Source organism: Mizuhopecten yessoensis, unplaced genomic scaffold (genome assembly GCF_002113885.1).
Source record: "Mizuhopecten yessoensis strain PY_sf001 unplaced genomic scaffold, ASM211388v2 scaffold2597, whole genome shotgun sequence".
NCBI classification, from domain to species: Eukaryota; Metazoa; Mollusca; class Bivalvia; order Pectinida; family Pectinidae; genus Mizuhopecten; species Mizuhopecten yessoensis.
The window spans coordinates 234,948-250,303 of NW_018404625.1; the positions used below are offsets into that span (position 1 = coordinate 234,948).

At 40.4% G+C, this 15,356-nt stretch overlaps 1 protein-coding gene across 5 annotated transcripts in view; it reads right to left on the reverse strand.

The window, feature by feature from the left end:
- Positions 1-9,129, reverse strand: part of LOC110446145 — a 55,781-nt gene extending 46,652 nt beyond the window's left edge. For 4 of the 5 annotated variants that reach the window (XM_021491140.1, XM_021491143.1, XM_021491142.1 and 1 more), the window contains exon 1: positions 8,499-9,129. The gene's annotated coding sequence lies outside the window, so the exon portion shown is untranslated. Of the gene's footprint in view, positions 1-1,793; positions 1,817-8,498 lie in introns of those variants that run through there. The other variant, XM_021491141.1, reaches the window with a different exon arrangement.
- Between the last annotated feature and the right edge of the window lie 6,227 nt (positions 9,130-15,356).

Consider the following 15,356-nt stretch of genomic DNA (forward strand, 5'->3'; position numbering starts at 1 on the left):
GTTTTTTAACAGCTGGGACAGTCTCAATAGTTCTGGCACAGACCTTGAGCTGGAGCGAGCCATTGTTTGCTGACACTTTGGGGAAAGGACGATGAGTTCCGTCTTTTCCTGATTTTGGCATTCATCCAGGCACTGATGTCTGCCAGATTTTCTGATATTGTATCCCAACTGTCCTGTGGTTTGATGACCACGTAAATTTGTGTGTCATCAGCATAATAACAATGATAGCGAAGGCTATATATATATATACAGTTACCAGTTACCTCCCTTTACTTTTGTTTTTGATGCAGTTGACCAGATAGCTCTGTTAGTTAGAGCGATAGTATGAGAATCAGGTCAGTCAAAGGTTTGAATCTGGTCTAGCCCTTCTGAATGTTTACACCTATAGCCAACATTGTTGTTCATTATCTTTTGTTTATCAAGTGACCTATTGCGATTGCCTTTCGTCCGGCAGCGTCCGGCATCTGTCCGTAAACAATTTACATTTTCGACTTCTTCTCCAAAACCCCTAACCAATTTCAATAAAACTTTGCAGAAACCTTCCATGACCAAAGGTCAACCAAAATTGTGAATTATATGGTCCCCAGCCCCCAGGGGCCTGAGGGGTGGTGCCATAAAGGATCAAATTGACTAAAATTTCAAAAATCTTCTTCTCAAGACCCAGATATGGTAGAATCAAATACTCTTCATAGATGGAATGTGGTTTACCAAAATTGTGAATTTCATGACCCTGGGGATAGTTTATATAGGGAAATCACATTTTGGACCAACATTTGTATAATTTCAATTGGAAGTAATTCAATTTGGGTTAGCTTTATCAGTATTGGATAGCAGTTTGATGGTATGCACATACCAGTCATGACTGACCCCAAGGGGCTGATGGGTGTGGCCAAAAAGGGTCAAATTGACTGTAATTTCAAAAATTCTCTTCTCAAGACCCAGATATGGTAGAATCAAATACTCTTCATAGATGGAAGGGTCTTAATTAAAGGTGATTTACCAAAATTGTGAATTTCATGACCCTGGGGCCTCAGGTTACCCCCTGGGGAGGGGGTAAACTTTACTATAGTTTATATAGGGAAATCACATTTTGGACCAACATTTGTTTAATTTCCATTAGAAGTAATTCAATTTTGGTTAGCATTTTCAGTATTGGAAAGCAGTTTGATGGTATGCACATATCAGCCCTGACTGACCCCCAGAGGCTGATGGGTGGCGCAAAAACTGGTCAAATTGACTGTAATTTCAAAATCTTCTTCTCAAGACAGAGATATGGTAGAATCAAATACTCTTCTTAGATGGTAGGGTCTCAAGGTTTTCCAAAATTGAGAATTTCATGACCCTGGGGTCTCACGTNGGGGGGGGGGGGGGGGGGGGGGGGGGGGGGGGGGCAAAAATTATGGTTTATATTTGCAAAATGAACCTTAGGATATTACATGCTGATAACTTGATTTGAATTATAAACCTGAGTTGACAGTTTGATAATTTGAAAATTTCGAGCAAGCCCTACCCCCAAGGGCTGTAGGGCAGGGCCCAAAGGAGTCACTGTGCTAAAATTTCTTCTTTTTCCTTGTTTAGAATCAGAGGTGCTAGTTTCAAATACTTTTCAGTCTTAAATCTGTATGCTAGCTATTGAATAAGGTGGTTTTATTGTTTTTTTGTCACTTTGAATAATGTTTCTGTTCATGTTTTAAAAACAAAAAGTTCTGCAAGGCAAATGTATTTCTTTTCAGAAATGATTTATCTAAGGTTTATCGTCAGGCCAGAAAGGTCTGTTACTAATGTGCGGTTACCATTTTTGGCAGTGGTACAGGAATCCTTATATTATCTTTGCTTGCTTGCTTGCTTGCTTGATAATATGGGGGTTTAATAAGTGGGGCTGCGGCGGCCAAGTGGTTAAGGCGTCTGACATTCTGCTACAACTAGCCCTCCACCACTGGATTGTGGGTTCAAGAAATCTGGTTTTTGAAAATCATATTTCCTCTTATTAGAAGGTACATTGATGAAAAGTCCTGATTCTGCAGGGGGCCGCACAATTGTCACCTTTTGCAACAAGCAGCGAGATAATCACAGCAGGTCTATTCTTTCCCAAAACCTGCACAGAGGCAATGATAGACAGAAAAAAAAGACCGACAGTATTGAGCAAGTGATAAACACACGCCTATCCCTATCTAGCCTGTGGCATTTGATCAGTCTATTGACATGAAAAACAAACATCCTATATATACCTCTGTTTGTTTATAGTCCTAGGGGATCAATATCGTACATGACTAAATGATGGACATTCTCTCCCTAAGGTCCGTTAATGACTGTATAATATAACAACTCAATAAATGTAGCAAATGCTTGCTTAATTCCCAGACGTCCAAATAAGGGCATAATGCCATTATCGGCTTGCTTTAATTCCCATATGTACAAATAAGGGAATCAGGACATCAGCACAGTTTGTTTGAAATCTGAAATATCCATGAGTGCATATATAAGTCAATCATTTCTAATACAGTCTGTCCATCACCAATAACGTAATAAATAGTATTATGAGACAGATTGTTAACCTAATCAAAAGCAATAACAGGAAAAATTGGAAGGTTTTAACAGATCAGATTTCATAGACAGCAAATTTGATCAGGGTATATTAATTATAATCTTGCTCCACAGAGTATCAGAATTGATCTGACAGCCAGGCATATTCTTAGATTCTCAACCCCCCACCCCCTAACCCCCCCAACCCCCTCCTCAGAGCTATATTTCTATTCGAAACCACAATCTCGGAAATAAAGAGACGCATAAATTAGATACAAAAGGGGGACAAAATGAACACAGTCCACAGCCAATGTTACAGCTGGGATTGTTATCTTTTTGTTATTGAGTGATAATTGTTTTTGCAACTGATGAACAGCTCAAGTCATTTATATATAAGAGCTGTGTCAATAATGGTGGAGATACGAACACCATAGCTACTACACTGGTAGTGCCAGAAATCTAACAGAGTCAGGTTATTTTGAGATCAAGCTAACCAGCCCTGACCACCATCCATTTAAAGCTGAACTTCAAGAACAGAGTTTAATTTTTTGTTACCTTCTTTAACCCTTTCACCACTGTAGACCATAATGGACTCATCCAATATAATCAATGCATGGTAGAGTCTACTGAAGTTGCATAGGGGTGAAAGGGTTAAGGTGTAATAAAGAAGACAGCTAAGAGAGAATCTGCTGAAAAGAAAGATTAGAGAAATGAGAAAAGAAAAGATAAAGTATTAAAAATCTCACTTAAAGTGTTGCAATGGGTTTGCCAGATCATTTTTGGTTTCTTCATTGGCTCCCAAGCAGATGGCACAGAAGATTTTACCCCCCAATTCCACATGGAACCCAACATCATGATCAGCAAGTACCAATTTCAAGGACTTGTTGCTTTGTTTCTGTCAGAGGGCAGAACCATTAAATGAATCACTTTCTTCACTCTAGCAAACACCAAGGCCAGAGCCAGGTATAAATTGCCAAGAAAGACAAAAGGAAACAAATAAAAGTAATAGGAAAATAAAAGGATTCAAAGTGTTGCAATGGGTGCGGCAAATTTGTCATGGTCACTTTCATGTGCCCAGGTAAAAGGCACAAATGAAAATCCCAAATTTTGCCTGGTTTCCTTAATTAGTTGTCCCTTACAATTAGTTGTCCCTCACAATTAGTTGTCCTTTACAATTAGTTGTCCCTTACAATTAGTTGTCATTTACAATTAGTTGTCCTTTACAATTAGTTGTCCCTCACAATTAGTTGTCCTTTACAATTAGTTGTCCCTTACAATTAGTTGTCCCTTACAATTAGTCGTCCCTTACAATTAGTTGACCCTTACAATCATGCAGTAGGCAACAACAAGTATATCCTTGTACAGTGTACAGACTTCACTGATAAAATCTCTATTTTGCAGAAATGCTAATAAGGAAAACACTAGGAACATACATATATATATGTATATCAATGTATCGTCCTCAAAGAGCTTGTCATTCCTATGTGATTTACAAATCTCTCTTTACCATTGATAGATGTCTTGTTATTCTTAGTTGAAGGATATACAAGAGGCATTATAATAAACACTGTGTCAGAATAGGGCTTGTTACCCCTGTGTGACTGATAAACCAGAGACATATCACTGTGTCAGAATAGGGCTTGTTACCCCTGTGTGACTGATAAACCAGAAACATATCACTTTGTCAGAAGAGGGCTTGTCATCCCTGTGTGACTGATAAACCAGAGACATATCACTGTGTCAGAAGAGGGCTTGTCATCCCTGTGTGACTGATAAACCAGAGGCTTATCACTGTGTCAGAAGAGGGCTTGTTATCCCTGCGTGACTGATAAACCAGAGACATATCACTGTGTCAGAAGAGGGCTTGTCATCCCTGTGTGACTGATAAACCAGAGACATATCACTTTGTCAGAAGAGGGCTTGTCATCCCTGTGTGACTGATAAACCAGACACATATCACTGTGTCAGAAGAGGGCTTGTTATCCCTGTGTGACTGATAAACCAGAGACATATCAATGTGACAGAAGAGGGCTTGTTACCACTGTGTGACTGATAAACCAGAGACATATCACTGTGACAGAAGAGGGCTTGTTATCCCTGTGTGACGGATAAACCAGAGACATATCAATGTGACAGAAGAGGGCTTGTTACCACCGTGTGACTGATAAACCAGAGACATATCACTGTGTCAGAAGAGGGCTTGTTACCCTCCAGTGAATGATAAACCAGAGACATATCACTGTGAAAGAAGAGGGCTTGTCATCCCTGTGTGACTGATAACCCAGACACATATCACTGTGTCAGAAGAGGGCTTGTTACCCTCCAGTGAATGATAAACCAGAGACATATCACTGTGAAAGAAGAGGGCTTGTCATCCCTGTGTGACTGATAAACCAGAGACATATCACTGTGTCAGAAGAGGGCTTGTTACCCTCCAGTGAATGATAAACCAGAGACATAACACTGTGACAGAAGAGGGCTTGTCATCCCTGTGTGACTGATAAACCAGACATATCACTGTGACAGAAGAGGGCTCGTTATCCCTGTGTGTCTTATAAACCGGTCATATCACTGTGACAGAAGAGCTGTGTCGGAAGAGGGCATGCTTCCCCTGTGTGACTAATAAACCAGAGACATATCACTGTAACAGAAGAGGGCATGTTACCCCTGTGTGACTGATAAACCTGGAACATATCACTGTGTCGGAAGAGTGCATGCTACCCCTGTGTGACTAATAAACCAGACATATCACTGTGACAGAAAAGGGTTTGTCATCATTGTGTGACTGATAAACCAGAGACATATCACTGTGTCAGAAGAGGGTTTGTTATCTCTGTGTGACTAATAAACCAGACATATAAATGTGACAGAGGAGGACATGATATCCCTGTGTGACTGATAAACCAGACATATAAATGTGACAGAAGAGGGCTTGTTATCCCTGTGTGACTTATAAACCGGTCATATCACTGTGACAGAAGAGGGCTCGTTATCCCTGTGTGACTTATAAACCAGAGACATATCACTGTGTCAGAAGAGGGCTTGTTATCCCTGTGTGACTCAGATAAACCAGTCATATCACTGTGACAGAAGAGGACATGTTATCCCTGTGTGACTGATAAACCAGAGACATATCACTGTGACAGAAAAGGGTTTGTCATCATTGTGTGACTGATAAACCAGAGACATATCACTGTGTCAGAAGAGGGCTTGTTATCCCTGTGTGACTTATAAACCAGAGACATATCACTGTGGCAGAAGAGGGCTCGTTATCCCTGTGTGACTGATAAACCAGATATATATCACTGTGTCAGAAGAGGGCTTGTTATCCCTGTGTGACTCAGATAAACCAGTCATATCACTGTGACAGAAGAGGACATGTTATCCCTCTGTGACTGATAAACCAGAGACATATCACTATAACAGAAGAGGGCTTGTTATCCCTGTGTGACTGATAAACCAGAGATATATCACTGTGTCAGAAGAGGGCTTGTTATCTCTGTGTGACTGATAAATCAGACATATAAATGTGACAGAAGAGGGCTTGTTATCCCTGTGTGACTTATAAACCAGTCATATCACTTTGACAGAAGAGGGCATCCTACCCCTGTGTGACTAATAAACCAGACATATAAATGTGACAGAGGAGGACATGATATCACTGTGTGACTGATAAACCAGAGACATATCACTGTGTCAGAAGAGGGCTTGTTATCCCTGTATGACTGATAAACCAGAGACATATCAATGTGACAGAAGAGGGCTTGTTACCACTGTGTGACTCATAAACCAGAGACATATCACTGTGACAGAAGAGGGCATGTTATCACTGTGTGACTGATAAACCAGACATATCACTGTGTCAGAAGAGGGCTTGTTACCCTCCAGTGAATGATAAACCAGAGACATATCACTGTGAAAGAAGAGGGCTTGTCATCCCTGTGTGACTGATAAACCTGAAACATATCACTGTGTCGGAAAAGGGCATGCTACCCCTGTGTGACTACATATAAATGTGACAGAGGAGGACATGATATCGCTGTGTGACTGATAAACCAGAGACATATCACTGTAACAGCAGAGGGCTTGTTATCCCTGTGTGACTGATAAACCAGAGACATATAACTGTGTCAGAAGAGGGCTTGTTACCCCTGTGTGACTGATAAACCTGAAACATATCACCGTGTCGGAAGAGGGCATGCTACCCCTGTGTGACTAATAAACCAGACATATAAATGTGACAGAGGAGGACATGATATCACTGTGTGACTGATAAACCAGAGACATATCACTGTAACAGAAGAGGGCATGTTACTCCTGTGTGACTGATAAACCAGACATATAAATGTGACAGAAGAGGGCTCGTTATCCCTGTGTGACTCAGATAAGCCAGTCATATCACTGTGACAGAAGAGGGGTTGTTATCCCTGTGTGACTGATAAACCAGAGACATATCACTGTAACAGAAGAGGGCATGTTACCCCTGTGTGACTGATAAACCAGAGACATATATCACTGTGGCAGGACTCAGAAGAAGGCATGTTATCCCTGTGTGACTGATAAAACCAGAGACATATCACTGTGTAAGAAGAGGGCTTGTTATAACTGCGTGACTGATAAACCAGAGACATATTTCACTGGGGCAGGACTCAGAAGAGGGCATGTTACCCCTGTGTGACTGATAAACCAGAGAAATATCACTGTGACAGAAGAGGGCTTGTTATCCCTGTTTGACTGATAAACCAGAGACATATCACTGTGACAGGACTCAGAAGAGGACATGTTACCCCTGTGTGACTGATAAACCAGAGACATATCACTGTGACAGAAGAGGGCTTGTTATCCCTGTTTGACTGATAAACCAGAGACATATATCACTGTGGCAGGACTCAGAAGAGGGCATGTTATCCCTGTGTGACTGATAAACCAGAGACATATCACTGTGACAGAAGAGGGCATGTTATCCCTGTGTGACTGATAAACCAGACATATCACTGTGACAGAAGAGGGCTTGTTATGCCTGTTTGACTGATAAACTAGTGACATATATCACTGTGGCAGGACTCAGAAGAGGGCATGTTACCCCTGTGTGACTGATAAACCAGAGACATATCACTATGACAGAAGAGGGCATGTTATCCCTGTGTGACTGATAAACCAGACATATCACTGTGACAGAAGAGGGCTTGTTATGCCTGTTTGACTGATAAACTAGTGACATATATCACTGTGGCAGGACTCAGAAGAGGGCATGTTACCCCTGTGTGACTGATAAACCAGAGACATATCACTATGACAGAAGAGGGCATGTTATCCCTGTGTGACTGATAAACCAGACATATCACTGTGACAGAAGAGGGCTTGTTATGCCTGTTTGACTGATAAACTAGTGACATATATCACTGTGGCAGGACTCAGAAGAGGGCATGTTACCCCTGTGTGACTGATAAACCAGAGACATATCACTATGACAGAAGAGGGCATGTTATCCCTGTGTGACTGATAAACCAGACATATCACTGTGACAGAAGAGGGCTTTGACTGATAAACCAGAGACATATATCACTGTGTCAGGACTCAGAAGAGGGCATGTTATCCCTGTGTGACTGATAAACCAGAGACATATCACTGTGACAGAAGAGGGCTTGTTATCCCTGTATGCTACAGATTAGAAGATTAGGGCTTGTTAAATATCCCTCTGTGACTTTCAAGAGACAAATCTGAGACATATTTCTGTATCGGCCATTTATCCTTCTATGGCTATCATATGAGACAAAAACTGAGACAGACATATCACTATGACGAGAGCTTATTAGCAGTGTGATTTAGTAGTTCTCTAGGGTATCTGGGGTTGAACCGAAAACACATTATGCCCCAGTACGCTATCAATTAGACACCTGTGATGAAATGAAACCCACTACTTAATCATTAGATATATATAAGCGATACTGTAACAAACATATATATATACGTACCCCTATGCCTGCCACGAAGCGCCGATAAAATCCATTTTCTCTGTTTTCATGTTATGTACACTTTTGATTAAATGTCTTTCATGGTAGTAATATAACAGTGATATTTCCCCATGATCTTTCTTAGAAAACTGCCAGATATAAGTCGTTGTAGATAGAACACAGCGCGATGTCTTTCACACAACGTGTCGTCTGCTCGTCTCGATTGGGGACAGACTGCTGCAGCCTCCACATTTCACATCTACACAGGAAATGCACACTCTAGAACGCCACACGCCAAGCGCTCACTCACTCGTCGGATGGGAGGGACGTTTTTTTTTGCTCTCTCCCGGAAATGAACCACCCCAAACTTCAAACAGTACTATGTGTGTCCCAAAACCACCTTGGTCAATGGAAGGCCATTGTGTAGGATTTAATTACAACCGACAAAAATACTGAATAAATCATGTGTACTGTTAGTGAAAAATCGATAATATCGACCAAGACAATTCCCGTGCTGTGTGAGCACACTATAGTACGACACAGTATCAGAACTGCAAACCCCGACTACGTATACATCACCCCAGTCTCCCGTCACTCGGCTCGTGCCGCCGATCTCGTCAGCCTCCCAACCCCAGCGCCTCCCTCAAAACGCTTGGACACCATAACGTCACGTAATCTACGTTTTTGACTGTAAATTTGCCAATGTAGAATTTTTGCTTTGTGAACAATTTTCGAACAAATCTGCAGCCAGCTAGATATATAGGACCTTGACGAGACGATTTATAACGAATTTTTTTTAAATCTTAGGATAGAATCACTTTGCCAAGAAATGTGATGAGGTCTGTGTGTATAAACGTTACCGTCCCTTCGTCGATAAGATGCTATCTGTGCACGTGTGTTCTCATATATGTGTGGGTAAGCGTATATATATACTCATTCACAACAAGTATTGGATATTAGATAGTAGCAGGGGTGAGGATATGGGACGTCCAGTATGTAATTATATACTTTACACAGCCACGGACTTAGATAACTAATCTAAAATAAAGCCGTGTCAAGTGAAATATCTTTCCGATTTTCAAAATTATATAGTCACTCGTATATATTTTCAGCACTTGAAGCATAATTATTATTGTCGTTATCACTTTTGTGGAATAGTATTAGTTAAGTTCTTTTTCCATGTACACATTGTGTACATCTCAACTTGCGATACATTATACACTGATAATATTCGTAGTTAATCAAAAATTGAATAAGGCCTACACTGGCACTTGAATAAAGAGATAAACGTATAATCAAATAAATAAATAACACAGAGAGGTCAAACTCATGACTTCTGTATCCATTTTCAATGCTACACCTATTACTGATATTACTATCCACGAATTTTAACGGCCCGACATCAAGATGATGGATGAATACATTGAGGAGGGAGATAACTCTTACCTAGAAAAACCCGTTTGTTGCTTCATCTTCTACAGAATGGAGATCACACGAAGTCCAACATGTAGAGGAACTCTTCTTTGCGTTGAATCTAGTATGGAGATCACACGAAGTCCAAAATGAAGAGGAACTCTTCTTTGCGATTAAATCTAGTGCCAGTGATCTCCTTAACTAAACTTCAGAAAGTTTTGTTTGTTTTCTATGGGGTTAAACGTCCTCGCAGCAACCAAGGTCACAGGCGGACGGGTGCATGCTACAGTGTAGTTAGCCTGAAGACCCCAGCCGTAAAGAAAGAAAAAAGAAGTAAGAATAGAAGGGATATAGATCCTCAGTATTGCAATGGGCAGTAGACCAATGTTGGTCTCTCCGGTGTCCTCTTGGCAGAGACACAGAAAAAAATCCGACTTTTTTAGGGGATCCCTCATTAGTCGCCTCTTACAGGCAGTGAGATACTGTAGGGTAAAACTTCTGAGCGCACAACTGAGTATGCTGGATTCACCAACCATATATACAGGACTTGAACAATGATGTTCTTGAAGTTGTCGATAGAGAAAGACAGTCATGTCATAGATTCTTTTTCTCTGGAACAAATCGTTTTCATGCAAGAAATGTGACAGTCGGTGGGATTTTACATTAATGGAAACTGACATCTTCGATACTCACAAGAGGGTTAAGCTCATGTATGCTTTCTGCACCACAGGAATATGCAATAGACACGTGGCTAGCTATTTGATTGGTCTCGGATAAAAAAAAAAAAAAACACCTGACCAATCGGTAGGCTGATATCTGCCATTTGAAGAGTGCAGAGGAGCGACACTCGATTTCAAAGCCGGTCAATTTTACCGTTACCCTGGCGCGGGATTCTTTTGATGTACATCAAAAGTACCAAACTCGTTTTCTTATTACTGTATCATCCACACGCTGGTACACCTTGAGCCTTCGATTTTGTCATGACATTTAGTCCAGGGATGCAGAGAGCGTACATGAGCTTAACCCTTGTAGTATCGAGGATGGGGAACTGAAGGAAATATATCATTAAGTGGACACAACATCCATGACTGGCATTATCACGATGTTTGCTTGTAGTCACGGTAACAAATGAACGATATTGCCGCCATTGACGATGAAAGCTTCGCCCATTGAGAAATAATTAATTACTCGAATTAAACTAAAATAAACAGTCTATTTGCATGTTCAGTACGTTTCATATACAATTTTTGTGATCTGAAAACACTGACGAAATACAATTTTAAGCACCAAGGGTCTAATACAAGAATGATAAATCCTGGATTGCGGTTGCAGAAATGGCTGTATAGTGGGCGTGTTAGAGCTTTAATCGAAACAAGAGGATAAATCAAAACCGAATAGAATCTCACAATATATAAACTACTGCTTGTAATTGTACAATGTCTAATATGTATTTGTGCAACCTATCCATGCACATGCCTATTGCGCCGATACGGTCGTCTGGTGGCTCAGTGGTTAACGCACTCGCCTTTCACCAAGACAGCCGGGGTTCGATTCCCCGTTCGGACGTGAAAGGGTATTGGGTCACCTGCCGGACCACGTAGGTTTTCACCGGATACTCATGTTTCTTCCGACATTAAGACCACCTGCGTTATTCCAACCGGGACATCAGGAGTGATTAATATAAGTTGATAGAACTTGGTTTGCAACTGTCGTAAAATAGATAAAAGTTTGGCTTAATATTCCGATATGAAGATCGACTTTTTTGATAATGTTCAATAGTGTGCCATTTTATTCGGCTCTCACAAAACGAGTACGTGGCATTACTTAGTTTTGACCTGGATTTACAGAATGTACATGTCGTCGATGAAGTAGAAGGCGCTTACCCTTCTGGAACACCTGGTCTTTTCTTCTCGTACGTTTTCAATGGTCTCTATACAACTCTCTCATTTGCTCATACTTTGTCGATTTTGGAAGCGCTCAGGGTTTTTTTATGTGGGAGGAAACTACTGCGACTACCAGAAGAAAACCCCACAGCGTACGGGTAGGGCAGGTGACCCAATACCTTTGCATACCCGATTGAATTTCAAACCCCGATCGTTTTTGTGAAAGGCGAGTGCGCTATTCATTGCGCCAACCGACTACCCAATATTTGATAATTTACAAGAAATAGCAATATTAAAAGATAAATGATTTTTTTTTATCAATTTTATATAATTTATTTATATAATATTACCAAACCTACCTCTTTTAGAAAGCTTGGATCACCTGTTTCAACTCACGTCAGTGGTACCCAAAGAAACCTATACCGTCACTGTACCAAAATCTTGTGGGAAAACGGCCCAAGAAACTGTCATTCAATGCAAAGAAGCACTTTTATGTATACAGTTTTCATTTGATAATACTTTTCATGACAATTAAACTGTATTTAGCTTTGTTGGCTGCTGATTATCGTTACATGGACAATTTAAATGCAAGAATAATTTCCAAAACAAGACCTTACTGATCAGCGTTTCGTGCGACGCTATTTATTTTGATATCATTTTCAAATGTCTATTTTATCAAATCTAATGCTAGTTTGGAGAAGAAATTCAATCAGAACCCTCGTTGACTCTAAACTATTTCAACTACATGTATGCATATTTTCTTCATATATATCCCCAAATATTTGTAAAAATACCAGAAGTGTCCCTTCCAGGGTACAGTAACGCCGGTTCAAGGGCCTACGTAACTCTGATGGTATTTCGCGTTCTTTTTATAGAACCACGCACCCGAAATATCAAATTAGTATAGAAATGAAAAGTGGATAGTACCTATTGATGAAAAATAAACAAACATTTTTGGAACTGATTTTATGGTATAAAGAACATTGACATGTATCTAAAAAGTGTCCCGATTTGGGTATAGTGACGTTAGAACCTGCAGTATGCAGTGCACAGTCAGACATCACAGAATGCCAGAAAGCTCATGTTTGATTTCGACTATTTCGATGCGTGTATCTCAACTTATTCTGCCTGGCGGATATTCTACCATACGAACTTAAAAAAGAACAAACCTTTGTCCAAATCTTGTCTGAATTGTTCTTAGTCTGCAGCATTGAAAAAAACGTGTTCTGGAATCTGCTAAACGTAGTGACGTCAAAATAAGAACGGAAATGACGTCATTAATTTCCACAGGAACATTAAAAATGTTTGGGCACCTGGGCGAGGAAAATGTTCGCTTTTGACCATTTGTCTTCCCGTCCATATATTTCATTCGTTTTTTGGTGTTTTGCCATTCGCCCTGGTACCGCGTGTTTTGTTCCGCTTCCCTCCTGATGAATTATCTCAGAACCGATTTATCAAGAACCGAAACGATAACAGTTTACCCTTTTATATGAAGGGTTTGAATTTCACTTTCGAATGGTATGCATTCAAATAAATTTCAACAATTGCCATACTGTCCAAAACGACTTTAATAACAATATTTCGGCCGATTTTGACCTGGTCTTTCCTCTATTTCGAATCAGTTTGAACGGAAGGAATTAATGGTGTTTTTTCGGTATTCACAAATTATGGGGAACGTGTAATCGATCCATTACGCAAAAATGAAGTTTTAATTCCAGTTACATATCTTCCAGAACGATTCTCCCCCAATTACATCATAATAACCACAGACCGGGACTAGCACAGCTGCCCATCTTTACCCTGGGGCTTTAAGCAATACCCTTCGGGATTATATGACCATCATATTCCATATTATTTTCCAATACATATCGTATATAATTGGTCATATCGCGTTTCAATTATATATACGTCACTCAACTTTTCGCCGGTAAAGGTCATTAGCGATCATCGGCCGGAATTCTTCTGTCAACAATACATGTACCACATGAATGCAGCGGTAAATATTGAGACAAAAAATGGAAAATATGCGCAACAATAATCGTCGAGTCTATGCGAATCGTCACACGGGACGTGTTGAGTTTCAGTTTTTATATATATATTCTAAATATGTACAAAACTAAATACCCTTCGGAAACATTAAAGCCACATGTCCGTATTATTTTTTCTCTCTCCAAATATCTAAAATCTCAGAAACGGTTTTGTCACAGACATATGTGACAAATGTCAGACCGTATTGTCATTTTCCCGTTGCAACACGCTGTGCACCAGTTTCTGTACAACGTCACTGTATAGCGGATGAAAGTTGTTTGTTTTCCTACATATGCATGAGTGAAACAATCAGAAGGTGTTAGAAGGCAAAGCAAAGCATATGAGAGCGGCGTTCTGCTAACTATGTTGGGAAGGTTCACGGTTCGAATCTAAGTCTCTCCGTACATGTTCATGTTCCGCCTCAATCCTAATTACAATTATATAGAATACGTCCCCACAGTGTAAACTCTTTTCACATTGGAACTCGTAAACTGTTTAGTGTTGATCTTAACAGTGCCAGTTCATTTTGATAGACAGGTGTAAATTCGTAAAAGTCTTCAAATCTGTGATGGGCAATACCAACATGGCGCAAGCACGAACAATAGACCAGAATGCGCTTGAAGCGCCCAACTATGCGCCGTAAAACCCAATTCCTGCTGCATCCCTGTGACGTCTCAGACAATTGTGTTTGCTTATACGGTTGAGAGTCCTCTTTTAAAACAGATAGTTAAAAAGGTCATGTAACATCCATCAGGCATCCTTGTGTGCAATGTTTATGTTTGTGCTGGAGGGAGTGTTTTGGTATATTTGCCACCTTGCATTCTCGAAATTCCAGAGGTAACGCTTACTTACTTACGTCTTCACCCCTGCAATATGTTATGACAAATTAAAAGTCTCAAAGCTAGTTATTTGATTGGTTTAAGGCGGCAAAAAAACACCTTTCCAATCGCTAGATTGATAACTGTCCTTTGAAAATTGCAGAGGAGCGACACTGGCCTTTAAAACCAGTCAATTTTACCGTTACGCTGCCGCGCGATCCTTTCGATGAACCATCTACTAGGTATTACACATAGGATGGCGCGTGCAGACTCTTTATATCTGCCATGACTCTTTCTTTAGCAAAGAACTAATAAAGGGAGCATAGCCCTGGAATTCCGCCGGACGACCGCCTTGCTACATGTACAGCGTTGATCTGATGTTGATTTCGGAGTGCTACCCCACTGAAATAGGGGACGTACATTTTGTATATGATCATGGCGTGAAGTTTTACATAATGAGGTGGTTATTTGATATTTTTTATCAGGAGTATGCGTCTGACCTATAGAGTGACCTGTTTTACCGAGCCGTCCTCCCCCAAAATTTCTTTATTTAAAGTACTGTATATTTCATAATATCATGTGCAAGAAAAGGTTCACCTTGCTGTATATTTCATAATATCATGTGCAAGAAAAGGTTCACCTTGCCTGCATACCCAATAAAACAGGGCTTTTATCTCCGGACCCATTTAATTAATGCTCCCTCTCCCTCCTAAATCCTTGATCCAGATCAACCTTCG